Consider the following 26,325-nt stretch of genomic DNA (forward strand, 5'->3'; position numbering starts at 1 on the left):
AATGAGTGTGCACATTCTCTCCCTCCGGGAGAGGGCAGGGCGCCCCCGGCCCCAGCCTAGGGTTGCTGCCTCCTTCCCCCTATTGTGCCTCCAACAAGAGTGTTTTATTGAAAAGAGCTGAGTGCATCTAATGCAGTTATCCGTGTCTACCCCATCGGGGCCATGGGCTGGGGGGAGGCATGCAGCTGCCGCCGCCTCACACGCTCACTCACAACAAAGGAGCTTGCCATGGAGAATTTGCTCCCCTTTGAACAGCTCATCTGGTTTCCATTTTTGAAAGGTTCCCCCATCTTCACTTCCACCCAGTCTCCATCCTACAATCACCCCTCCCCTCTCCTCTCTGCTCTGCTGTGCCCCTTGGGAGAGGGTACCCCATTCCCCCCACAAGGTCACCCCCTCAAGCGAGTTGGAGGTGTGGGCATCCCCCCTATACCAGGCAGGGCCAGACGGGCAAACACATTTAGCTTTCCCACCAGCCTGAACTGCATTCCTAGGCCTGGGCCTCAGTTTCCTCATCATTAAAGTGCTATAGTTTGATGCCACCTGAATGCCTTTCAACTCCAGTGAAAGTCAAGAACTGATTTATAAAGTTTGTGAGTCAAAGAACTGATTTATAAAGGATGTGGCAAGTACAAAATAGAATAATTAAGAAAATTTAAATTGACTTTAAATTCTCAGCCTAGAGATTAACTAACCATCATCAACTTTCCAGAATATTCTCTCCTAGTATTTTCTATGTATAAGTTATATACATAATTATCTTTGTTTAATTGGAATCAGGTTGTGTATATAGTTTTATCTCTCGCTTTTACTTACATCTGGAGGCATGTTCCAATGTCACCAGGGCTAGAGTGCAGTAGTGTCATCACAGCAGCCTCCAAGTCCTGGGCTCAAGCAATCCTCCTGCCTCAGCCTCCTGAGTAGCTGGGACTACAAGAGCACTATCATGGCTGGCTAATTTTTTTATTATGTTTTGTAGAGATAGGGTCTCACTGTTGCTCATAGCCTCGAGCAATCCTCTCTCTGTGGCCATGCCAAAGTGCTGGGACTACTGGCGTAAGCCACCTCATCAGGCCTCCTATATTAATAGTCTTTGAAAATGTGATTATTTTTAAACACTGCCAAATACACCATCATGGGTTTGTACCAAATAATGTAACTAGTTCCCCCATTGTTGGACATTTATCTTGTTTTCCTGTTTGATTCAGTGCCCGTCGTTTTTTTTTTAACCCACTATTATAAATGACAAAGCCATTTTTTAAAAAGGAATCCTCAAGTGGCTTCCCAAACTGACAGCACCACTACAAATCCAAGGCATGAAGTGGCACTTTTATTCTGGGAACTAGCATTGTCCCGGGCTCAGAGAAGGGGCCTCTGTGGGAATGAGGGGGAACCTTCCCAAGGCTTCCAGTCTCCTCTCCTGCCTTCTCAGTTCATTTGAGTAACAGTAGCGGCCACCACTGACTGAGTTCCCACTAGATGTCAGACCCTGCAGAGTGTTATAATGGTGCCTGTGAAATATCAACCCATGGTACAACGAAGTATGGACATGGAGCTCAGAATGGTGGAACAACTTACCTAAAGCAGTGGAGCAGAACTTTGACTTCAAAAGAGTCCAACAGAGACGCTGTTCTGTTCTTCCCAGGACACTACATGGCTCGGCTTCCTTTATGGGTGAAGTTGAAGTCTCAGACACCATCCCTCCAGGATACGCCCTGAGGAACCTGAAAATGGGATGGCATTGGGGGCAGGGTTGCCAGATTTAGTAAATAAAAGATATAGGATGCACAGTAAACTTGGAATTTCAGATAAATGATGAATAATTGTTTTAGTATAAGCATACCTCCATGCAATATTGGAGACATACTAAAAAAATACTCATCACTTATCTGAAGTTTAGAGTTAACTGGATGCCCTGTATTTTATCTAGCAACCCCAGTTAGGGGGCTGCATTATATTCCCCAGCAGTTGGGTCAGCAAATAGAGGCACAGTCTTGGTCTCCAGAACACTTCGTGATTATACGATGTCACCTAGTGCTCTCCCATCCCTGTGCTTTTATAGCTCAGATGTTAAGTGACTTTTCTAAAATCACCAGGCTGCAACTTGAACTGCACCTGGCCCCAGTCTCCCAAGTCTCCCGATACAGTACCCAGCTAACTGCTTACCGCAGCCCAGGGAGGATCTGCACTTTGCAGTGCGAAATTATCTTTCAGTGGGATTGACATAAGAAAAATGTGAAGGCTGGGTACAGTGGCTTATGCCTGTAATCCCAGCACTCTGGGAGGCCAAAGCAGGTGGGTTTGAGACCAGCCTGAACCAGAGCAAGACCCCATCTCTAAAAATAGCCGGGCGTTGTGGCAGGCACCTGTAGTCCCAGCTACTTGGGAGGCTGAGGCAAGAGAATTGGTTGAGCCCAAGAGTTTGAGTTTGCTGTGAGGTATAATGCCACAGCTCTCTAGCCTGGGCAACAGTGAAACTTGCTCTCAAAAACAATAATAATAATAGGCAAAACTGAGTCTAGAATCTATGGGAATGCTCTGTAATATTTCCATAACTTTTCTGTAAATTTAAAACTATTCTAAAGTAAAAAGATTTAAAAAAAAAAAAAGCCAGAGGCTTCAGATGTGGTTGAACTCAGAGCTCAAACCATGCCTACATCCTCTGATTTCCTCCGTGCTGGGCTCACGTACCCACATCAGCAATACCAGCAGTACGGCAGGAACTCCCCCCGCCCCACCTCCTCTCTGGTTAGGATCCACCAGAATGGAGCAGCCGCTTCCTTCCCAGACTCCCAGCAAGACTCTGTGCCTCAGTGTTCTGTTTGAACGACATGCTCAAGACGGCTGGAGCCAGAGGAAGGAGAAGCTCTGATCAGCTCACACCTGTCACCTGCTGCATCTCTGAGTCAGGGGCTGACTGAGAGAGAGAATGGAGATACCAAAAAATTGCGGGCCGTCACCTGAAGCAGGTGAATGATGTTTGGTGGTCAAACATAATTAATATTCAATGCCTCCTTCAATATATTTGATACTAAAATGTCCGTATATAAAATGCTGATAATGATTGTTTCTTTCGTATCCTGACTTGACAAAATAGTTAGCTACTGTATATCTGTCCATCAGTTTTTAGAAGTGATTCAAGAAATACCAACATCGAGGAACCACTGTTTAAGTCTGGCCCTCGTGCTAAAGGTTGAAGCATCACAAATGAAAAAGCAGGAACAATGAATCTCCAGACCATCCTTATAGGCCTTCATCCTGAGGGCTGAAAAACTGGTCCAGCAGCCTATACAAGGGCAGATGGAGCAGAAACCTAGAGGGTTCCCAACAAGAGCCCTGAGACTAAGGCAGAAAAACCTGGGAATTCCCCCACGCCACGCCACCCCCATAATAACAGTTGTGCTAACTATGAGGCAGGCGCTGTCTTAGGCAGGCACATGCTTAGACTCAGCTGATCTCCACAATACTGCCACACCTTAGGTACCAGTCGAATTTTGTAGGTGAAGAAACTGAGGCACAGTAAGCTGAAATAAATTTACCAAAAGTCACACAACTGGCAATCGATAGAACTGGAATCTGAGCCTCTATATCAGAAACTATTATTAAAAACTAAAATACTAGCACTCTGGGAGGCCAAGGTGGGTGGATTGCCCTGAGGGTTCAAGAACAGCCAAAGTGAGACCTCTGTCTCCACAAAAAAAAAAAAAGCTGGGCGTGGTGGCAGGCGCCTGTAGTCCCAGCTACTTAGGAGGCTAAAGCAAGAGAATCGCTTAAGCCCAAGAGTTGGAGTTTTCTGTGAGCTATAACGCCATGGCACTCTACTGAAGGTGACAAAGTGAGACTGTGTGTGAGCCACCATGCCCAGCCTCACCCCTGTTTTATCATCCTGGGTGACCATTAACATCTTGGGTTACCATTGACTTTCCTTTGACTAGAAAGTAACTTAAGAGTTGGGTGCTATAGGTCAATGGTTAGACTCTACATCCCTGTAGACCAGGGGTAGGAAGTTTGAACCTCTCTGAGGCCTGATTAAGAAAAAATAAAAAAGAAAATACTTAAGTATTTTGGGTTTTTTTTCCTTTCTTTTTTCTTTTTTTAAAAGTAACTTAGTTTTTAAGCTCACTTCAAGTGCCCAGAATTTGCAGGGGCAAAAAATTATCTCTTTCTCTGAAAAGAAAAGAACAAGGTGGGAAGGCCTGCACAAGCCACCTGGTGAAAACACAGATTCCAGGTAGTAGGTTCAACTGGCGTCTGCACGTTATTTTTTTTCTTGGCTTGTGCTTAAGATATTTTAGCACCAACTTGATTTTTTTCCTCTTCTGAGCCTGCTGCCAGTTCAGTTTGCCTACTTCCCTGCTCAGGGCCGGCCCCCAGCAAGTATTCAGAATAAGCCTGGCACCAGGTGAGAGCACTCTGTGTTGGGATGCTCTGCCTGGTCCAGGCCTCCTGGCTGAGAGTGGACATGGGCCCAGCATCCTGGCCCTCTCTTAGGAAATCGCCATGGGACTTTTGGCTCCCACTTCTTCACTGTTACAGTCTGAGTCCATATTAATCATCAGAAAGAAAATCATTCCAAATTCAACTCATTCTCTTCACCTATGAACCTGCTTCCTGGTCAGTGTGGAACAGTGATGCTGTTGCTACCACCTAGCAGGGTCATTTAAACCAGAACCGGGGGCCTGAACCTAGAGAGCCAGCTAGTCTGGAGTCCTGAGAATTCATCTCCTCCACAGCTCATAAATGTGCCCCTCCTCTCCAGGTCCATGGCCCCCCACAGGTCAGACTCTCCCCAGTCCTCACCTGGTTTGTTTTAATCCCTTCAAGCCTCTCCACCTCCGAGTCATTCCTCCGGTCCCTGAGCCATTCCCCCTGTGGCCCAAGCTATCTTTCTGAAACCCAATGATAATCAACTACCTAAAAAAGTCCACAGGCCCCCATTACCTACAGGTCAAAGCTGGAACTCCTGGGGTTCCCGAAGGCCCACTACATTCAAGGGATCATGGGAGAGAGAAAGAAATGCAGGGCATTGCCTTTGTCCCCAGAGAGTCCCAGTGGCCTGGGGAGACACAAGATACAGGAAGCTTCACAAGGAGCAGACCCAGGGGTCAACGTAAGTGCTGTGTTTAGCAGAGTGGCTGGCACATGGTAGCTCAATAAATAGTATTCCTGATAATAATGAGAATTATCATCAGCATGTGATGAGCCCAGACCCAGTGCTGCTTGCTCTGGTGAGCCATCCCAGAGTCCGGGCCGAGAACGCCCCCCCATCCTGCACTCTGTGACTCAGTTGTTACATTTGCTAGGAGACAGCTTCGAAAAGAAGCTTTGAGATCCTCAATTCAAAGATGTTTAAAGATACAGGTTTTTTTGAGCTCATCTTTCAGCACTGACTCCATTTCCTCACAGCCCCCTCTGCCCTGCCCTCCTACTTAGCTCAGCCTGGGGGCCCTCAACATTGCCTGGCCTTCCCCAGGCACATCCCAGGGTTCTGGGAACCCTCTCAGCTTCCCCATGGACTGGCTTTCTTTGCACAGGTGGAGGACAGGCCCACACACAGCCCCCAGACTGCACAGGCCCTGACATACTTAGTTGTTACTGAAAATCTAGCCTTTGGCAGGCGCAGTGGCTCACACCTGTCATCCTAGCACTCTGGGAGGCCACAGCGGGTGGATTGCTTGAGCTCAGTAGTCTGAGACCAGCAAGAGCGAGATCCCATCTCTACTAAAAATAGAAAAAAATCTAGCTGGGTGTTGTGGTGGAGGCTGAATCAAGAGGATTGCTTGAGTCCAGGAGTTTGAGGTTGCTATGAGCTATGATGATGCCATGGCACTCTACCCAGGGAAACAGAGTGAGGCTCTGTCTCCAAATAATAAGATAAAATAAAATGGCAGCACCCGTAGCTCAGTGGGTAGGGTGCGGGCCACATACACCAAAGCTGGCAGGTTCGAACCCAGACCAGGCCTGCTAAACAATAATGACAACCGCAACAACAACAAAAAAATAGCCGGTCGTTGTGACGGGTGCCTGTAGTCCCAGCTACTTGGGAGGCTGAGGCAAGAGAATTGATTAAGCCCAAAAGTTTGAGGTTGCTGTGAGCTGTGACATCACAGCTCTCTACCCAGGAGACTCTGTTTCAAAAATAAAATAAAATAAAATAAAACAAAACAAATCCAGCCTTGCTTTCCAGGGAGCAAGTGGGCTACGGGCTAAGGCCAGATGCAGGCAGCCTAAACACACATGTATGTAAACATACACACCCCAAATCATCTCCTAGGCCTCTGCCCTTCTAGTGCCTTCTCTTCTTCCACTGTATTCTCAGCTACTTGCTCTATGCCAAGCTCCAGCACCTTCAACGGTTTCCCAACTGCTGCTGCTAATGGGGTTCTAGGGAGCAGGTCAGCACTGGAGGAGGTGAAGCTCGTGTGAAAACAGTCTGGCTGGCCCCAGCTGCTCACACCTGCACACTCCATTCATCCCCACTGTTTACACATTGTCACTGCAATTAATGCTTTCCCAGGAACTGCAGGGGCTGATTGCCCACTATGGCACAGAGACCCCGCTCTGAGCCCTTGTGTCTGTTAAATTGAGCGCGGGGCCCTGTGATTGAATTAAGGTTTGTGGCGCTGGCACTCTGCTCACACTCCATCCCACTCTGCCCCTTCCTTTGGCCCCCTCCTTCTCCCCTCCACTTCCACCTCTCCTCCTTCTGTGCTCCCTCCCTTCCCATTCATCACAGCACCTCTTTGCATCTTGATGGGGGGAGAAGGGCAAGGAGGGAGGAAGAGTAGACATAGGTCTTCCACTGAGAGGAGGATGAAAGGGGATGAGTAACCTCTTGGTGAAAGGGGCTCTGGAGGGAGAGACAGTGCTGGGACTACAACAAAGAGGTGGGTAGGCTTTGCCAAATAAATCAATCAGTCCCTAGAACCAGCATGGCAGAGTTGGTGAAGGGTACAGGCTCTGAGGTTGGATTCCCGGCTCTGCCACTTTCTAACTCTGGCATCTTTCTCACCCTGAGTTTTGGTTTCTCTCAGCTGGGCAGAGGAGTCAGAACAAGCAAGGAAAAAGTGGTATTTTCAGAGGAAGGAAGCAGACCAGGACAGCTAAACCTTAATCTTTGTTCGGTAGTACCTGGATTTGACAATATGGGGACCACAAATCTCCATGGAGACTAAGCTGCCAAGACACAGAGCCCACAAGTAGAAAGGTATTATGTGCCAGCTACAGGGGATAGGCTTTAACCAGGTTTCACAAACATCTCTACATTGGGTATCAGGACCTACTGGGGAGCATATGTGAAATGCAGACTCCCATGGTTCTGATTTCATAGGTCTGGGGTTAGCCCAGGACTCTGCATTTTATTTTATTATTTATTATTTATTTATTTATTTTTTTTTGAGACAGTCTCACTTTCTTGCCCTGGTAGAGTGCTGTGGCCTCATAGTTCATAGCAACCTCAAACTCTTGGGTTCAAGCAATCCTCTTGCCTCACCTGGGAGTAGCTGGGATTACAGGCCACCACGCCCTGCCCAACTCTGCATTCTAGTAAGCATCACAAGTGATCATGATGCATGGATCTAAAGAACACCTTGGTGGATAGTAGCCAGGTGGCTCAGCACCCGTACCACCGAGGTTACAGAGCCAGCCACATACACCAAGGGTGGCGGGTCCAAACCCAGCCTGGGCCAGCTAAACAACAATAACAACTGCAACAGAAAATAGGTGGGCATTGTGGCAGGCACCTGTAGTCCCAGCTACTTGGGAGGCTGACACAAGAGAATCTCTTGAGCCCAAGAGTTTGAGGTTTCTGTGAGCTGTGATGCCACAGCACTCTACTGAGGGTGACTTAGTGAGACTCTGTCTCAAAAAACAAAAAGATAAAAAATAGTAGCCAGGTGCTGGGTGGTCATCTCTCAGATTGTCACAGCAGACGATGATTAGATTTGCCTTCTAGAAAGAAAATTATGGAAGGTTGAATTAAGGAGTGGGAAAAATAAGAGGCAAGAAACATTTAGGGATTCAGTGCTACTGTTCAGATGCTGAGGACCTGAACTGAACCAGTGGCAGGGAGAGTGAGGAGGAAGGAGAACATCTCAGATCAGCAGGACACAGCTGCCAATGTGGTCTGGGAGTAGGGAAGGGGGAAGTCAGAGTGAGCACTCTGTCTTGTTTGAAAGGCATATGGGGACAGCCTTCAAGAGGGGGAAAGATCAGGGCAAGGCTGGCAGCAAAACAGAGGGAGGGGGAGAAATGAGTTATGTGTCCACTTGTAGATCTGAGGTTCTGGTGACCATATGAAGCTCACCAGTGAGCCCCACATGAACAGTGCACAGATCCTTTGTGGAGGGCATCATTAACACAGAGGTCAGAGGTCTCCATCCTAACTGCTGACCAGAGTGAGAGAGTACAAGAGGCAGGATTGGGCATAGGACAGTGGTGTGGGACGGACGTCACAGAGAATGGTAAGGCTGCCAAGTTGCAATAAGAGCTCAGCAGATCTGTTAGAACCTGACAACCTCAGGGCACGACTAAAGTCAAGGAGATCTAAGCTTGTGTGAACTGGCAGGATGTGTGCACCACACGATCAGGGGATGGCAAGTTCAAAGGCAGCTCAGCAATGGGATCTTGGCAGGAAGTGAAGCTGGAAAGAAGTGGTAGCCTGAAAGAACAGGGAGGCCCAGAAACGGAGGTCACCAGCACCAAGAAAGAGAGGTAGAGCATGCCTGAGCACCTAACTCTTGGCTTCTAAAGCCATTCTCAAATAAAAGGAACCAGGGAACCTTGGAGAAAATAACTGATTCTAGGACTTAGAAATGATGAACCAAGAGGATCTCGTACTGCCAGAAAGTAAGGTAGTGCACACACACACACGCCCACATACACACACAGGCTATATATCAAAAGGACACAGGAACCAACTGGAAGAGCTCCCAAGGCCCAAAGCTATAACAATTTAAACAACAAGATATATAAATATTATTAGACTATAACCCAAAGTATGATAAATATTCAAGACTCCCTCCCTTAATGATGAAATAATGTAAGGGAGAAAGAGGCAAATCTCCGATGGAGGAATATCAAATAATTTACACAGACACTCACTCTCAAGGCAATGGTGCAGAATTTCTCACTTTTTAAATATGGGCTGCACATAGTGACTTCTATCCAAGGAGGATACTATAAAAAGAGGAAGAAAGGGTTACTTGACAAATACTACTTCAGCCAGGTGATCAAGGTCAACATCAACAGTAATACGTCATGTTGACAGGATATACCCTTGATTTAATGTAATGAGAACAGCACTTCACCGCTGTGATCTTCCTTCCTAAATCCCACAACCCCGGGCTAATCATGAGAAAGACAAATTCCAATTGAGGGACATCCTAAAAATACCTGACTAGTACTTACCAAACTGTCAAGGTCACCAAAGACCAGGGAAGTCTGAGAAACTGTCACAGCCAAGAGGAGCCGAAGGAGACAAGACAATGACAAGATATAACGTGGTGTCCTGGAACAGAAGAAGAACATTAGGCAAAAACAAAGAAAATCCAAATAAAATATGGACATTTAATTCATAATAATTTATCAATATCAATGTGCTAGGCACTCATGTCTGTAATCCTAGCACTCTGGGTGGCTAAGGTGGGTGGATTGCTTGAGCTCTAAAGTTCCAGACCAGCCTGAGCAAGAGCAAGACTCTGTCTCTACTAAAAAAAAAAAAAAAAAACAGAAAAATTAGCTAGGCCTTGTGGTGCATACCTGTAGTCTCAGCTACTCAGGAAGCTGAGGTATGAGGATCTCTTGAGCCTAAGAGTTGGAGGTTGCTGTGAGCTATGGACCCAAGGCACTCTATCCCAGATGACAGAGTAAGACTCTATCTCAAAAAAAAAAAATTATAATAAAAAAATCAGGTACTTTCTTGGGCGGCACCTGTGGCTCAAAGGAGTAGGGTGCCAGCCTCACATGCTGGAGGTGGTGGGTTCAAACCCAGCCCCAGCCAAAAAAAAAAAAAAAAACAGGTTTCCACTGGTGACAAATTGCAAAAGGGTAAAATCAAACTATGTAGAAAAATTAACTCAAAAAAATCAGCATGTTTATTATAATGAATATACCATACTAATGAAAAATGTTAATAGTAAAGAAACCTGGATGCAGAGAATATGAGAACTCTCTGTACTATCTTTGAAATTTTTCTATAAATCTAATACTGCCTTAAAAATCAAATTTAGCCCTTTGGGAGGCTGAGGTAGGAGGATCATTTGAGGCTGGAAGTAATTAGCCTGGGCAACATAACGAGACCCCATCTCTACAAAAAAATAAAAAATTAGGTGGGTGTAGTGGTGTGCACCTATAGTCCCAGCTGCTTAGGACGCTGCTATGGGAGAAAACCTTGGGGCCCAGAGTTTGAGGTTATAGTGAGCTGTGACCATGCTACTCACTGCACTCCAGCCTGGATGACAGAGTGAGACTGTCTCTAAAAAGTTAAATTACATTTATAAAAAAGTGAGACTAAGAGGGTGAATCCTGAAAAGATGGTGGCAACAACATAGTTTTTTAAATCTCCCATTACTTCCTCCAAACACAGAGGGAGCAATCAAGACAGCAAAATCGAAGGCCCACAGAAAACATCTACAAAAATCAGGTGACACTGTGTCCTATAAACCCCTAAGTATGAATTCGTGGGGACAAACCTTTGATAGCAGGGGACTTGCATGGCATTGGCTTCTTTTTGAGCACAAGCAGAAGGAAATTCCCAAGAACCCAGAATTCACTGGAAGATGTAGTGAGCCAGTCTAAGAAGAAAAGCTCCTGCAGGATCCAATCCATAGGCCAGGGCAAGAGGACCAAGATGCAGTAATAATGCAATTGAAAAGGACTGCTCAGGTGCTGGAGCAGTCTAATCCCAAGAAACTCCCCAAACTGACAAGCATAAGCCCCTTTTCAGGAAAAAACCCCACACTGAAAAGAAAGTGCCAGAAACCATAGCAGAACCAAAAAATAGGAGCAAAGGATAGAAAGTGTCAGATAAAAGTAGAGGAGTGGAGCAGAGAAAACAGACTTCAGGAAATACCAGACCAAATCTTTTATCACTTTGCAAAAACAACACAACAGGGAGCTCTAGAGCCAAGGAGCTCCTAGCTTGACACTCTCTCCAAAAATTTTTCTAAGTTTGCTCAGATCAGGATTCAGAAAGGCCCATACATTGCGATTGGTTGATTGTGTCGATTAATCTGTAGGTCCCTCCACCATTGCTTACTCGCTCTCTCTTTTTTTTCTCATAATTTCGTTGTTATGGAAGAAAAACTACTTCTTTGCCCTGTAAGTTTCCTGCTTTTTGCAGATTTCCTAACTCTAGTATTGTTTAACATATTCCTCTGTCCCATGTTTTTTATATATTCGATCTTGGAAATTAGATTTGAATTTAGGTCCATTTCAGAGATTTTAGTTTGTTTCTCTTTTGGTTATTTTGTTTTGTTTTGCCACCTTCTACATGGTGCTGTATACCTCCATTAAGAGGTAGAAAGTCTGTTTTCTTTTTTCATGATACTGTCAGTCATCGATGACCATTGCTTAATAGATAACTCATTCATTAGGGTTGCAAAAAGTGATTATATTCTACCAACCTTTCTTTGTCATTTAGCTAGAGTAGTCCTCTAAAGAGAACTGTCCTTAATCAACTATATTACGTACTTTCGGTGCAAACATTACAGGAAAGGTAGGATGAAAATCTTCACTCTTTTATTCCTACTTATTTGCCAGTTTTGAAGATTTTAATAAGTTGATTCCATAGGTTGCCAATGACTTTCCTAATATTGTTATGAGCTTATGAATTAAATGCACTTGATATATTTTAGTCCTACAGTTATTATCTTTATCAATGGTCAAATTGTGGGACAATTGTTTACTCAGTTTGGCTCCTGAATCTTTTTGGCACAATGTTGACAGTCTTAGATAGTTTCCTTTCTATCTGGTACCATATGCACATTTCCCGCCTCAGAATTAGAACCATCCATTTCTCAAGAATTCTGACTTTCATTAATGGGAATGATATTTAGAGACCATAATCTGTGTGTTTAGATGCTGATTACTATTGAGTTATTTTTTATTTTTTATTTTTGTTTCCTTTGTTTTGTTTTGTTTTGTTGTTGTTGTTTTGTTTTTTGGTTTTTTGTTTTTGAGACAAAGTCTCACTCAATCACCCTGACTACAGTACTGTGTTGTCATAGCTCACAGCAACCTCAAACTCTTGGGCTCAAGTGATCCTTTTGCCTCAGCCTCCTCAGTATCTGGGACAAGAGGTGTTTGCCACAACACCCAGGTAGTTTTTCTGTTTTTAGTAGAGACAGAGTCTTGCTCTTGCTCAGGCTGGTCTAGAACTCCTGAGCTCAAGCAATCTGCCCACCTTGGCCTCCCAGAGCCCAGAGTACTAGGATTTCAGGAGTGAACCACAGTGCCCAGACTTTGAGTTGGTTATTAATACTGGGCCCTTTGTGTGGACAGAGCTAGAAAAGATGAGTGTGTATATGTGTGTATTCAGGATAAAACAGATGAGTTCATGTTGATACCTCTATTTCAAATTCAAGATTGTGGGTGTTTTATACAGCCTCATTAATTATACATCAGTATCACCTTTGACCGTACCCCAGATTTTGGTTTATAATGTCACCAATGAATTACTTATGATTTATTCCACACCACATATATACACCAAACTATTCCTAGAATATGAATACCAACACACATACCAACATGAACACTGACCACTTAAGGAGGTTTTGTTTTTGTAGCTTTGGGAGTTTTTTGGTTTGTTTTTTCCTAGGGTTTATCTTACTACTGATAAGTTTTTGCTTATCATTTGGAATGGTTCTACCTGGTGTGGTTATTCTACCAAATATATAGTTGGGGTCATTTATTACTTTTTTCTTTTGATTTCTAGATCTCACTTTGTAAGTGCATTTTTGTTGTATAATTTATAAATAGGTCACATAATTCCATGAATAGTGGCATTTGTCAAAGGAGTTTGTCTTACAGCCCTGTATTCTCAACCCCACTTCCTCCATCCCTCACAGGTAATCATTTTAAAAAGTGTTATAATTTATCCTTTCATTTAAAAATATATAAGTACATATATTCACAGTCCACTCTTCTTTGAAAACATATTATGCGTGTATATTTTAAAACTAAATTAAATTTTACTTTTAGAGATAAGGTCTTGCTATGCTGCCCAGGCTAGAGTGCCATGGCCATTTACAGGCATGGTTAGAGCATACTACAGCCTGAAACTCCTGGATTCAAGTGATCCCCTGGCTCAGCCACCTGAGTAACTGGAATTTTATAGGTGCATGCCACCACACCCAGTGATGTATATATATTTTTCCAATTCTCTTTTTTCTCCTTAACACCATACCCTAGATATCATTATATAATAGTACATAGAGATATTTTTATTCCTTTTTATAGCTGTATAGCATTACATCAAGTGGCTATCCCATCATTTATTCAAACAGTCCTTATTGATGAACATTCTTCGTTCCCCAGTCTCTTACTATTACAATAGTGTTTCAAAGACTAGACTTGTGTATATGTCTTTTCATATTTTTGCCAGCCTATCTTTGAGATAGATTATTAGAAGTGGCATTGCTGGGTCAAATGGTTAAATGTACATGTAGTTTTATTGAATATTGCCAAAGCGCTTTCCATGAGGATTATATTGTGCTTCATTCTTTTCATCCCCACTAACACTGGCTTCCCCACAATGCCCACCAATAGAGACACAAGAGTGCAATTTTCGAAGGTGGCTGAGACAATACCCCACGTCCCATGTCCTCTTCTGGAACCTACTTCTTCAAGAGGTTAAGTCTCTTTACCTTGAAACTGAGGGGACCTTTTAACCACCTTGATCAATAGAGTATTGTGGAAGTGATGCTATGGGACTTCCGAGGCTGGTTCATAAAAATGCAATGAACTTCTTCCCTGTTGTCTTGGGTGCTCCTCTTGGAATCCAGCTACCATACTGTAAGGAAGCCCAAGAAGCCCATGTCAAGGCCCAGATGGAAAGGACTTAAGGCCTCTGGCCCACAGCCTCAGCTAAGCTCCCAGCCAATTCCCAGCACCAACTTAAAACCCTGTCAGCTCCCAACGCAGCAACTGCAGCTGAAGCTACATAGAATAAACAGCCATCCCTGATGCATCCTGCCAAGTAAATAATTGTGGTTTTAAGCCACTGAGTTTTTGGGGTTGTCCATCATACAGCAACAGATAACTGATGTAGATGCCAAACTTTGTCTTCCTCCCACATGCTGATAGGTAAGAAATAATATCTCTGTGTAGTTTCAGTTTACATTTCTCTTATGAGCAAGGCTGCACAGATTTTAAATGGTTAAGAGTTAATTGCATTTCTTTTTATGCTCTGTTTATATCTCTAGCTCATTTTTATACATTTTGTTTAAGGGACAGGGTTTCGCTATGTTGCCCAAGCCGGAGTGCAGTGGCTATTCACTGGTGCAACCTTGAACTCCTGGCCTCAAGCAATCCTTCTGCTTTAGCTGCCCAAGGAACTTATATAAGCACACACCACTGTGCTCAGCCTCTAGTTCACTTTGCTATAGAGTTGTTGATCATTTTCTTCTTCTTCTTTTTTTTTTTTTTTTTTTTTTGCAGTTTTTGGTCAGGGCCAGGTTTGAACCCGCCACCTCCCATACATGGGGCTAGCGCCCTACTCCTTTGAACCACAGGCACTGCCCCAATTTCTTTATTATTTTTAGAAGAATTTTACATTTAGATATTTTTAACCCTTAGTGATCTAAATTGGAAGTATTTTTTCTCAGTTTATTATTTGGCTTTTTACTTTGCTTGTAGTTTTTTTTTTCCCATGTAGAATATGTTATATTTTTATGTAATTATATTAAACTTTTCTCTTATTCTGATTTTGAGTCGAAGGAAAATTTTTTGTAACCCCAGATCCCAAAAAATTTATCCATATTTTCTTCTAGTATTCTTATCGTGTCATTTTTTTACATTTAAATGTCTGATATTTTTGGAATTTTTCCTGCTTTATGAAGTAAAAAATATTCCAATTTATCTTTTACTAGATGATTATCTAGTACAGTTCTATTTCTATATATACGTGTGTGCATATGTGTGTGTGTATATATATATATATATATATATATTTCTTTTTTTTTTTTTTTGAGACAGGGTCTCACTGTGTTACTCCAGGCTAGAGTGTAGTGGTATCAGCCTAGCTCATAGCAATCTCAAACTCCTGGGCTCAAGAGATCCTCCTGCTTCAGCCTCCCAAGTAGCTGCAACTGTGAGCATGAGCCACCACACACATCTAATTTTTCTATTTTTGTAGAAACAAGGTCTTGCTCTTGCTCAGACTGGGGTGAAACTCTTGGCCTCAGGAAATCCTCCCACCTCAGCCCCTCAGGGTGCTAGGATTACAGGTGTGGGCCACCACACCCAGTCTCACTTTAAATTTTGATTTATTGTATTTTCTATGACCAAAAGTTTTGCTGTTGATACTTATTTTCACCATACACCATAAACTGTGGCAAAGGGTTGAATATTTCGTTTGATTAACACATTAAATCTTCCATAAATTTCTACTTATGTGATCAATAAAGAGAGTAAGTAAAGTAAGTGAGAGTTGGGAGAGTTGGGAGGTAGGAAGTGAGAGATCAGCAGGTGAGAGGGGCAATTAGTATGAGGACTCTGAGGTTGCCCCAGGGGTAGGATTAATAGGAAAACTGAACAAGCCAGTCCAGACATAATCTAGAATGTCCTTTAGGATCAGTCTCCTACCCCACCCAAGAGGGGTCCAAGTCCAAGTCCAACATTGTCCAACTGGGACACCAACATTAGATACTCAGGGGAGGCATGGGTTCAGAGGGCACAGGGTTACCACAGACTCGCTAGAAGTCACAATTTACTGGCACAGTGATCCACTGAGAGCTGACTCTTTATCTGTGAGCCTGCTTCACCCCAATCCTGGTCTCTGCTACATATAACTTATCTACAACCTCAGCCATGGCTGTATCTGAAGAGAGGGAAGAAACCACATGACACAGAGGTAGAGAGCCCTGGGCTTGGACTCGGGAGCTGGGTGGCTAGTCCTGCCTTATGGGAACTCATTGGAGGTCAAGCTTAGATTATCAGTGTCTTTATGTCTTCAGTGCATGGTACAGGGCATGGCCCCCAGAGCCATACGTGCATGTGCACACATGCGCATGCATGCACACACACGCGCACCCGCACACACACACACACACACACACACAGAACTCAGCAGCCCTGGACCCAGTGATTGACAAATAGAAAATAAGATCCAAAAATAGATCTGTGATAACCAAAGAAACATTGGGAAGGTTTCATATTTTATGTGCATAAATAAATATAAAAGTTTTAAGTGGGAAATTGAAGAATAAATTTCAGTTTATATAATACAAATAATATGCAGGGCTTATGCAAATGTTGGCCCCTGGGTGTTGACCACAGCAGCTCAAACTGGCTTTCCAGGCTTGTGTTGTGACTCCTACTCCCCATCCTTTTCCAAGCCCCGGGGGCGCTGCTTGGCCAGCCCTGGCAGCACGTAACTCCGCTCCAGCCGTGCGGAAGCACTGATTATCCTTGGCAGCAAGACCCAGGCTTGTGACTGGCCAGAAGAGGTCTGAGGGTCATTTCAGTGTGAATTTCTGGGAACTACTACTTTCCAAGCAGACTGAGGATGGGAGTAGGGTATGCCTAAAATTTGGAGAAACCTTACATGAGTTTCAATTCCCTGCCTGGCAATGCCACATGGCCCAATGGTATCCACAGATTCCATAGCTACAGTTTCTAAAGAAAATAAATCCAAAAAACATAAGATGGTTCGTGGTAATAACAGCTTAATGGGCACAGGGCTCTATTTGGGGTGATTAAATGTTTTGGAACTAGATGGAGATGGTTGCACAACATTGTGAACATCCTAAATTCATATTGAATCATTCACTTTAAAATGTTTGATTTTATATTGTATGAGTTTCACGTCAATAAGAAAATAAGATGGTTCAATACAATGGCTGAGTAGAAAATTAACAGCCAAGAATCAATTACCTTGACATAGAAAGGAAATATCCAGTTAGAAAGGAAATTGAGCAAGGAGAGGAGGCCATTTTCATGTAGCAAACAAAAACTATGGAATGCCTAGTATTAAATTGAACAAGAAATATGTGAGGAGGGCGGAGACAAGATGGCTGACTGATGCCAGCCTTCCACAGAGGCTCCCATTCAGAAGTAGAGTTAAAGGACAGAAATTTAGCAAGTAACCTGGTGGATCAGAGCTGCACCAAGAGACAAGGTTGAAGAATGCACATCGACCCTGCTGAGGCGAGCTGCCACCCCAAGGGTACAAACAAAAGGTACAAAATCCATCACCAAGTGGACGGGAGTCCCCTCTCCCATGAGAACGGCTCAGAGTGCCCCACAAACAAATGAGCAGAGTTCAAAGCTCCTCCCACTACACTCCACGGGAGAGACCCTCTAAAAACTGGATCTACCTCCCCTACTAGGGTGCCATGGTGTTCTCCTGCCAGTTTATATATAAAACTGCGTATAACTATATATATTCTCTACCTGCAATTCTGAGCTCCCAGCACTCCCCTCCACTCTCACTCTGAGGTCTGGAGGCCTGTCCCCCAGGAGTCCAGATTCTTGGGTGATTTCTCGAGGGGTGTGGACAGGGCCTGGGCTGCAGCTGGCCAGTGCTGATTCTGCGGCACGGGAGTGAGGAGAGGATGGTCGGCTAAGAGGGAACCACACCGGAGTGGCGGTGCCCCAAAGCGCAGAGCAGCAGCCATTTTTGGCAACAATAGGGCTCACCCCAGATATTCCGAAGCCACACCCCCTGTCTCCCTGGGCAACTAGAGGAGGCCAGGCATCTTCTCACGTGGCAACCACCACGGAATGGATCTGGGACTGAAACACAGGCCCCGTGAGTAAAGGGTTTGCCTGAGGCAGTACCAGCCTGGGTGGAGAGCAGGGACTAGAAAAATGCATGCGCAGAGCCAGGAAATTCCAAGGGTGGGGCTGACCCAGAGAACCACTTTACTGAGCCTAAGACACATCCTGCCCTCAGGGGATCATCAGCCTATAGACAAAGGAAGGCAGGAGGCTAGAACTGACACCTAACTGTGCTGCAAATGCAAACCTACAGGAGTAGACAGGGCCTGAGAAGCAGGTTCTGGGAACTCAAACAGCTTCTCTTCTGCATGGGAATTTAGCAGGGACAGAAACAAATTTCCGCAAAGTTGTTCTGTTCTGTCAGTAACATCAATCAGGGGCGGGGCTGGAACTGAGTAGACACCCCCCAGCCTCCACCATGTGCCCGAGGTTGTCAGGCTTCACCTCCCCCTGCTGGATAGAAGCATACAGCAGCGGCCTGGCTGAGCAGACATAGATTTCCTTGTGATTCAGGCAGGTGCAAAATCCTGGAGTATCTGCTCTCTACAGACAACTGGGTCATAGCCCTGTAGGGCTATCAGTGACTGGGTGTGACAGAGGTGCAAGGTGGGGAAGGAGGCATCAACCTTCCCAGACTGATCTATTTGCTGGGTGGGTCCTCCTGACTTCACAGAGCACCGGAGCAAGTCATATTTGAGTTGTCACCAGACCCCTGTGATCCAGTTGCCAGAGACCTTTTAAACTCTCCCACCTGAGACAGGTGCTGACTGAGACAATTGATTTGGACCTTTTGAACTGAGCCAATCACCCGAGGACTATTCAGATGGTGCTCTGGGTGTGTGGTTGTAGGAAGGTTTGATTTTCCTTTTCCAATTTTTGCCTGTTGGGGGCAGGGAGACTTAATTGCTGGTATTTCTCCACAGCTGAGACTTCAACCCAGAGTAACTGTTTCACTAGGGTCGGACAGAGACCAGCTAAAAACAAGACAGAACCACGTAGCCCCACCACACCAAACAGGTTCCCAGTTTCTCAGGCCATAGCATTGTACAGGTCCTCAACAAAGCTCCAGGGGAAAAGTCAAACAGTGTAAAATAATCATGGGGCGGAATCAGCAGAAAAACTCTGGTAACATGAATAACCAGAATGGATCAACCCCCACAAGGAAAGATATGGCAGATGTAACTGAAGACCCCATTCATAAACACCTGGTCGAGATGTCAGAAATCGAATTCAGAATTTGGATTGCAAACAAGATTAAAATTTGGAATTAGAAATTCAAGGAGAACTTCAAAAGTTGTTTCAAGAATTTAACGAATTTAAAAACAAAACCACCAAAGATTTTGACACACTGAAGCAAAAATTTGCAGCCCTCAAAGATCTGAAAAATACAATAGAATCCCTCAGTAACAGTGGAGCAAGCAGAAGAAAGGATTTCTGACATTGAAGACAAAGCTTTTGAACTCTCCCAAACTCTCAAAAAGGAAGAGAAATGGAAAGCAAAAACAGATCATTCTCTCAGAGAGCTCTGGGATAATTTGAAGAAGGCTAATATCCGCCTCATTGGAATCACTGAAAGTGATGAAGTGGCCTCACAAGGCAAGAGGCCCTTCTCCATGAAATTATGAAAGAGAATTTTCCAGACATACCAAGAGATTCTGAAATTCAGATAGCAGACAGTTTCAGAACCCCAGCATGACTCGATCTGAATAAGACATCCCCCAGGCATATCATAATTAACTTCACTAAAGTTAATATGAAGGAGAAAATTCTGAAAGCAGCCAAACGTAAGAAATTCATTACCAACAAAGGGAAGAATATTAGAATGACTGCAGATCTCTCTGCTGAAACTTTTCAAGCCAGAAGAGAGTGGTCATCGACTTTTAATCTCCTAAAGCAAAATAACTTTCAACCCCAGCTCCTGTATCCAGCTAAACTGAGTTTCATTTATGATGGAGAAATTAAATACTTTAATGACATTCATATGTTGAAGAAATTTGCCATAACCAAACCAACTCTTCAGGATATTCCCAGACCTATCCTCCATAATGACCAGGCCAATCCTCTACCACAAAAGTAAACTCGCTCAGAAACTTTTGATCAAACTCCAACTTCCACAGTGGCAAAGGATTAAAAATGTCCACTGGACTTTCAAAAAACTCGATACCCAAAATTTTACCAGATTTATCAATATTCTCCATTAATGTGAATGGCTTAAACTGTCCTCTAAGGAGGCACAGGTTAGCTGACTGGATACAAAAACTCAGGCCAGATATTTGCTGCATACAAGAGTCACATCTTACCTTAAAAGATAAATATATAGTCCTAGCTACTCGGGAGGCTGAGGCAAGAGAATCGCTTAAGCCCAGGAGTTGGAGGTTGCTGTGAGCTGTGATGCCACAGCACTTTACCGAGGGCCATAAAGTGAGACTCTGTCTCTACAAAAAAAAAAAAAAAGATAAATATAGACTCAGGGTGAAAGGATGGTCATCCATACTTCAGGCAAATGGTAATCAGAAAAAAGCAGGTGTTGCAATTCTATTTGCGGACACAATAGGCTTTATACCAACAAAAGTAAGGAAGGATAAAAATGGTCACTTTATATTTGTTAAGGGTAATACTCAATATGATGAGATTTCAATTATTAATATTTATGCACCCAACCAGAATGTCCCTCAATTTATAAGAGAATCTCTAACAGACGTGAGCAACTTGATTTCCTCCAGCTCCATAATAGTCAGAGATTTCAACACTCCTTTGGCACTGTTGGATAAATCGTCCAATAAGAAGCTGAGCAAAGAAATTTTGGATTCAAACCTAACCATCCAACATTTGGATTTAGCAGACATCTACAGAACATTTCATCCCAACAAAAGTGAATACACATATTTCTCATCAGCCCACGGAACATACTCCAAAATCAATCACATCTTAGGTCACAAGTCTACCCTCAGTAAATTTAAAGGAATAGAAATTATTCTTTGCATCTTCTTGGACCACCACGGAATAAAAGTTGAACTCAGTAACAACAGGAATCTGCATACTCATACAAAAACATGGAAGTTAAATAACCTTATGCTGAATGATAGCTGAGTCAGAGATGAGATTAAGAAGGAAATTGTCAGATGTTTTGAACAAAATGACAGTGAAGACACGAATTATCAGAACCTCTGGGATACCATAAAGGCAGTCCTAAGAGGGAAATTTATAGCACTGCAAGCCTTCCTCAAGAGAATGGAAAGAGAGGAAGTTAACAACTTAATGGGACATCTCAAGCAACTGGAAAAGGAAGAACATTCAACTCCAAACCCAGTAGAAGAAAAGAAATAACCAAAATTAGAGCAGAGTTAAATCAAATTGAAAACAAAAGAATTATACAACAGATCAATAAATCAAAATGTTGGTTTTTTGAAAAGGTCAATAAAATAGATAAACCTTTGGCCAACCTAATCAGGAAAAAAAGAGTAAAATCTCTAATTTCATCAATCAGAAATGACAAAGATGAAATAACAAGAGACTCCTCAGAAATTAAAAAAATCCTTAATGAATATTACAAGAAACTTGATTCTCAGATATATGAAAATCTGAAGGAAATTGACCAATACTTGGAAGCACATCACTTCCAAGACTTAGCCAGAATCAAGTGGAAATGTTGAACAGGCCAATATCAAGTTCTGAAGTAGCATCAACTATACAAAATATCCCTAAAAAGAAAAGCTCAGGACCAGATGGCTACATGTCAGAATTCTACCAAACCTTTAAAGAGAAATTAGTACCTATATTACTCAACCTGTTCCAAAATGTAGAAAAAGAAGGAAGACTACCCAACACGTTCTATGAAGCAAACATCACCCTGATCCCCAAACCAGGAAAAGACCCAACAAGAAAAGAAAATTATAGACCAATATCACTAATGAATATAGATGCAAAAATATTCAACAAGATCCTAACAAACAGAATCCAGCAACACATCAAACAAATTATACATCATGACCAAGTCAGTTTTATCCCAGGGTCTCAAGGTTGGTTCAATATACGTAAATCTATAAGTATAATTTAGCACATAAACAAATTAAAAAACAAAGACCATATCATTCTCTCAATTGATGCAGAAAAAGCCTTTGATAATATCCAGCATCTCTTCATGATCACAACACTTAAGAAAATTAGTATAGAAGGGACATTTCTTAAACCGATAGAGGCCATCTACAGCAAACCCACAGCCAATATCATATTGAATGGAGTTAAATTGAAATCATTTCCACTCAGATCAGGAACCAGACAAGGCTGCCCATTGTCTCCACTGCTTTTTAACATCATAATGGAAGTTTTAGCCACTGCAATTAGGGAAGAAAAGGTGATCAAGGGTATCCATATAGGGTCAGAAGAAATCAAACTTTCCCTCTTTGCAGATGATATGATTGTATAGCTGGAAAACACCAGGGATTCTACTACAAAACTCGTAGAAGTGATCAAGGAATACAGCAATGTCTCAGGCTACAAAATCAACATTCGTACATCAGTAGCCTTTATATATACCAACAATAGTCAAGCTGAAAAAACAGTTAAGGACTCTATTCCATTCACAGTAGTGCCAAAGAAGATGAAATATTTGGGAGTTTAACAAAGGACGTGAAAGATCTCTATAAAGAGAACTATGAAACTATAAGAAAAGAAATAGCTGAAAATGTTAACAAATGGAAAAGCATACCATGCTCATGGCTGGGAAGAATCAACATTGTTAAAATGTCCAAACTACCCAAAGCAAGATACAATTTTAATGCAATCCCTATTAAAGCTCCACCATCATACTTTAAAGATCTTGAAAAAATAATACTTCTTTTTATATGGAATCAGAAAAAAACTTGAGTAGCCAAGACATTACTCAGAAATAAAAACAAAGCAGGAGGAATCACGCTACCAGACCTCAGACTATACTAGAAATCGATAGTGATCAAAACAGCATGGTACTGGCACAAAAACAGATAAGTAGATGTCTGGAACAGAATAGAGAACCAAGATATAAACCCAGCTACTTACCGTTATTTGATCTTTGACAAGCCAATTAAAAACATTCAGTGGGGAAAAGATTCCCTATTTAACAAATGGTGCTGGGTGAACTGGCTGGCAACCTGTAGAAGATTGAAACTGGACCCACACCTTTCACCATTAACTAAGATAGTGTTGCATGACCGGAGACGCGAACGAGCAGCAGCTTTGCTGTAGGTGTAAACTCACTCCTATAATTATTAAGTAAAGAAACAGACTATACACCGTGGGATGGCATATAGCAAAATTCTTTATTCCAAGTTTTAGTTTTATACTCTTCCAGTCACGTACACACCTAATCCATTATCTATTAGTTTCATCATCTTATCTTCTTTTTTACATATCTGTAATTTAACTTATAAGGAAATATTTATCATATCAATGCAACCACTTGTGTAGTAAAACTCTTCTTCTAAACAGTGACTAATTTTTGGGCAGGTAGCTAAAAGGAGATCACAAAGACAAAAGTAGCCACAGGGGAATTGAATATCTTCAGGCATTCACTCAGTTTACTCAGTATGAAGTAATGACTGTGACCTTCCTTCAGGGCAGAGCACCTATAGACCTCTGACAGTATGTTGTTAACATATGTTAACCCTCTGGCCAGTATCTCTGAGGAAGGGCAGCATGCCCTTGGATCTCAGGCTTCAAGGGGTGTACTGCTTCAGAGAAAAGGCCTAAGAAATTCGTAACTCCAAAAACCTAACTCTGCGAGTAACCCAGGGGGGGTCCAAGCCTCTTAAGCCTCTAGAAGAAAAGCATGTCATTTTAAACTCACACTGAAGTTACTTTGTGTGCTTGATGTAGGATATGTTTATTTTTAAATATTACCCTACAGATAGACTCTCACTGGATAAAAGATTTAAACTTAAGACATGAAACTATAAAAATACTAGAGGAGAGTGCAGGGAAAACTCTTGAAGAAATTGGTCTGGGCGAGTATTTTATGAAGACACCCCAGGCAATTGAAGCAGCTTCAAAAATACACTACTGGGGTGGGGCGAGACAAGATGGCGGACTGAAGCCAGCTTTCAACAGAGGCTCCCGTCCAGAAGGAGAGTTAAGGGACAGGAATTTAGTAAGTATCCTCGTGGACTTGAGCCACACCAAGAGAGAAGGTTGAAGAACGCACATCAACACCGCTGAGGCAAGCTGTGATCACAAGGACGCAAACAAAAGGTACAAAATCCACCACCAAGCGGACGGGAGTCCCCCTCCCCCATGAGACCCGCTCAAGAGCCCCACAACTAAACAAACGGGCAGAAATTAAAGGCCCTCCCACTACACTCCACGGGAGAGACCTTCTAAAAACTGGACCTACCTCCCCTACTGGGGTGCCATGGCGTTCTCCTGCCGGGCATAAAACTGGATAAAACTTTAAAAATCCTTTGCCGGCAACCCTGAATCCCCAACACTCCCCTCCCGCCCACTGAGGCCTGGAGGCCTGTCCCCCAGGAGTTCGGATTCTTGAGTGATTTCTCAAGGGGAGTGGACAGTCCCCGAGTTGTGACTGGTCAGCATTGACTCTGAGGCACGCGAGTGAGGAGAGGGCACCGGGCTGAGGGGGAGTCACGCCTCGGCGGCACTTCCCTGTGGTGCGGTGCAGCAGCCCTCCCCGTGCATCAATACGGCCAGGCATAAAACTGAATGAAACTCTAGATTCCCCCCCACTCTCATTCGGGGTCTGGGGGCCTGTCCCCCAGGAGTTCGGATCCTTGGGTGATTTCTCGCAGGGAGCGCACAGTGCCCGAGCCACAACTGGTCAGCGCTGACTCTGAGACACGCGAATGTGGAGAGGGCACCGGGCTGAGGGGGAGTCACGCCTCGGCGGCACTTCCCTGCGGTGTGGTGCAGCAGCCCTCCCCGGGCAACATTAAAACTGAATAAAACTCCAGCTTCCCCGCTGAGCACCCCTACTCTCACTCGGGGTCTGGAGGCCTATCCCCCAGGAGTGCGGATCCTTGGGTGATTTCTCGAGGGGAGTGCACAGTGCCCGAGCTGCGTCAGGTCAGCGCTGACTCTGAGACACGTGAGCGAGGAGAGGGCACTCTGCTGAGGGGAAATCAAGCCTTGGTGGCACTTCCCTGCGGTGCGGTGCAGCAGCCCTCCCTGGGCGGGCAACAGTACGGCCAGGCATAAAACTGAATGACACTCTAGCTTCCCCCCCACTCCCACTCGGGATCTGGGGGCCTGTCCCCCAGGAGTTCGGATTCTTGGGGGATCTCTCGAGGAGTGTGGACCCAGCATAAACTGCGGCTGCTCAGTGCTGACTCTGGGGCACGAGACAGAGGAGAAAAGGGTCGGCTGAGTGCCCACACCAGAGTGGCAGTTCCCTGGAGGCAGAGCAACAGCCGTTTTTTCTTTAACAGCAAAACGGCTCACTTCTGGATATTCTGAGGCCACACCCCCTGTCTCCCTGGGCAACCAGAGGAGGCCACCGGTGAGCGGGGGATTTCTTGACACTGCTCACAAACCCGGGAAGCTTCCAGGGCGGGGCCAACCCAGAGAGGTGATCGGACGCAAGCCTTCAGCAGCAAAGAGGACACAAACCTCCAGCAGCAAAGACATTTGAACTCAGAACAGCCCACCTTCTGTAGGCGATTTCGGCAGGAACAGAAACAGAACCCCGCAAAGTTGTCTGTTCTGTTCTGTTCTGTTAACAGCACCCATCAGGAACGGGGCTAAGCCTGAGTGAACACCTCCTTCCCATCACCTGCATCAAGCACTCAAAGATGTCAGGCCCCATCTCCTCCTGCTAAATAGCGGCAGTCTGCGGGGGCCTGGCAGACCTCCTTGCGATTCAGGCAGGTGCAAACCCCTGGAGTGTCTGTTCACTGCAGGCAACCTGGTTAGCCATCTGCAGAGATACCAGTGACTGGGTCCGACGGAGGGGCAAAGTGGGGAAGGAGACGTCAACCTTCCCAGACTGCTCTGTTTGCTGGGTGGCTCCTCCTGACTCCACGCTGCACTGGGATGAGCTGTGTCAGAGGAGTCACCAGGCCCCTGTGATCCAGTTCCCAGAGACCTCTTGAACTCTCCCACCCGAGACAGGTGCCGATTGAGACAGTTGATTTGGACCTTTTGAACTGGGCTAATAGACTGAGGACTTTTCAGGCGGTGCCCTGGGTGTGCAGTTGTAGGAAGGTTTGATTCTCCTTTTCCAACTGGGGCCAGAGGGGGGCAGGTGGGGTGACTTAATTGCTGATTTTTCCACACAGCTGAGACTTCAAGCCAGAGTAGAAGTTGCAATAGGATTGAACAGAAACCAGCTGAAAACAAGACAGAACCACTTAGCTCCACCACACAAGACAGGGCCCCAGTTTCTCAGGCCACAAC

The 26,325-nt window shown here is 44.2% G+C and overlaps 1 protein-coding gene across 5 annotated transcripts in view; it reads right to left on the reverse strand.

Annotated features, from left to right (window-relative positions):
- The window catches only part of SMOC1 (SPARC related modular calcium binding 1), a 254,548-nt gene that overhangs the window by 194,024 nt on the left and 34,199 nt on the right, over positions 1 to 26,325 (reverse strand). For 4 of the 5 annotated variants that reach the window (XM_053602450.1, XM_053602449.1, XM_053602447.1 and 1 more), the window contains 3 exons: positions 9,409 to 9,508; positions 9,103 to 9,177; positions 1,579 to 1,724 (listed from right to left, as the gene is read on the reverse strand). The gene's annotated coding sequence lies outside the window, so the exon portion shown is untranslated. The remainder of the gene's footprint in view (positions 1 to 1,578; positions 1,725 to 9,102; positions 9,178 to 9,408; positions 9,509 to 26,325) is intronic. The other variant, XM_053602448.1, reaches the window with a different exon arrangement.

Source organism: Nycticebus coucang, chromosome 9 (genome assembly GCF_027406575.1).
Source record: "Nycticebus coucang isolate mNycCou1 chromosome 9, mNycCou1.pri, whole genome shotgun sequence".
Lineage (NCBI taxonomy): Eukaryota > Metazoa > Chordata > Mammalia > Primates > Lorisidae > Nycticebus > Nycticebus coucang.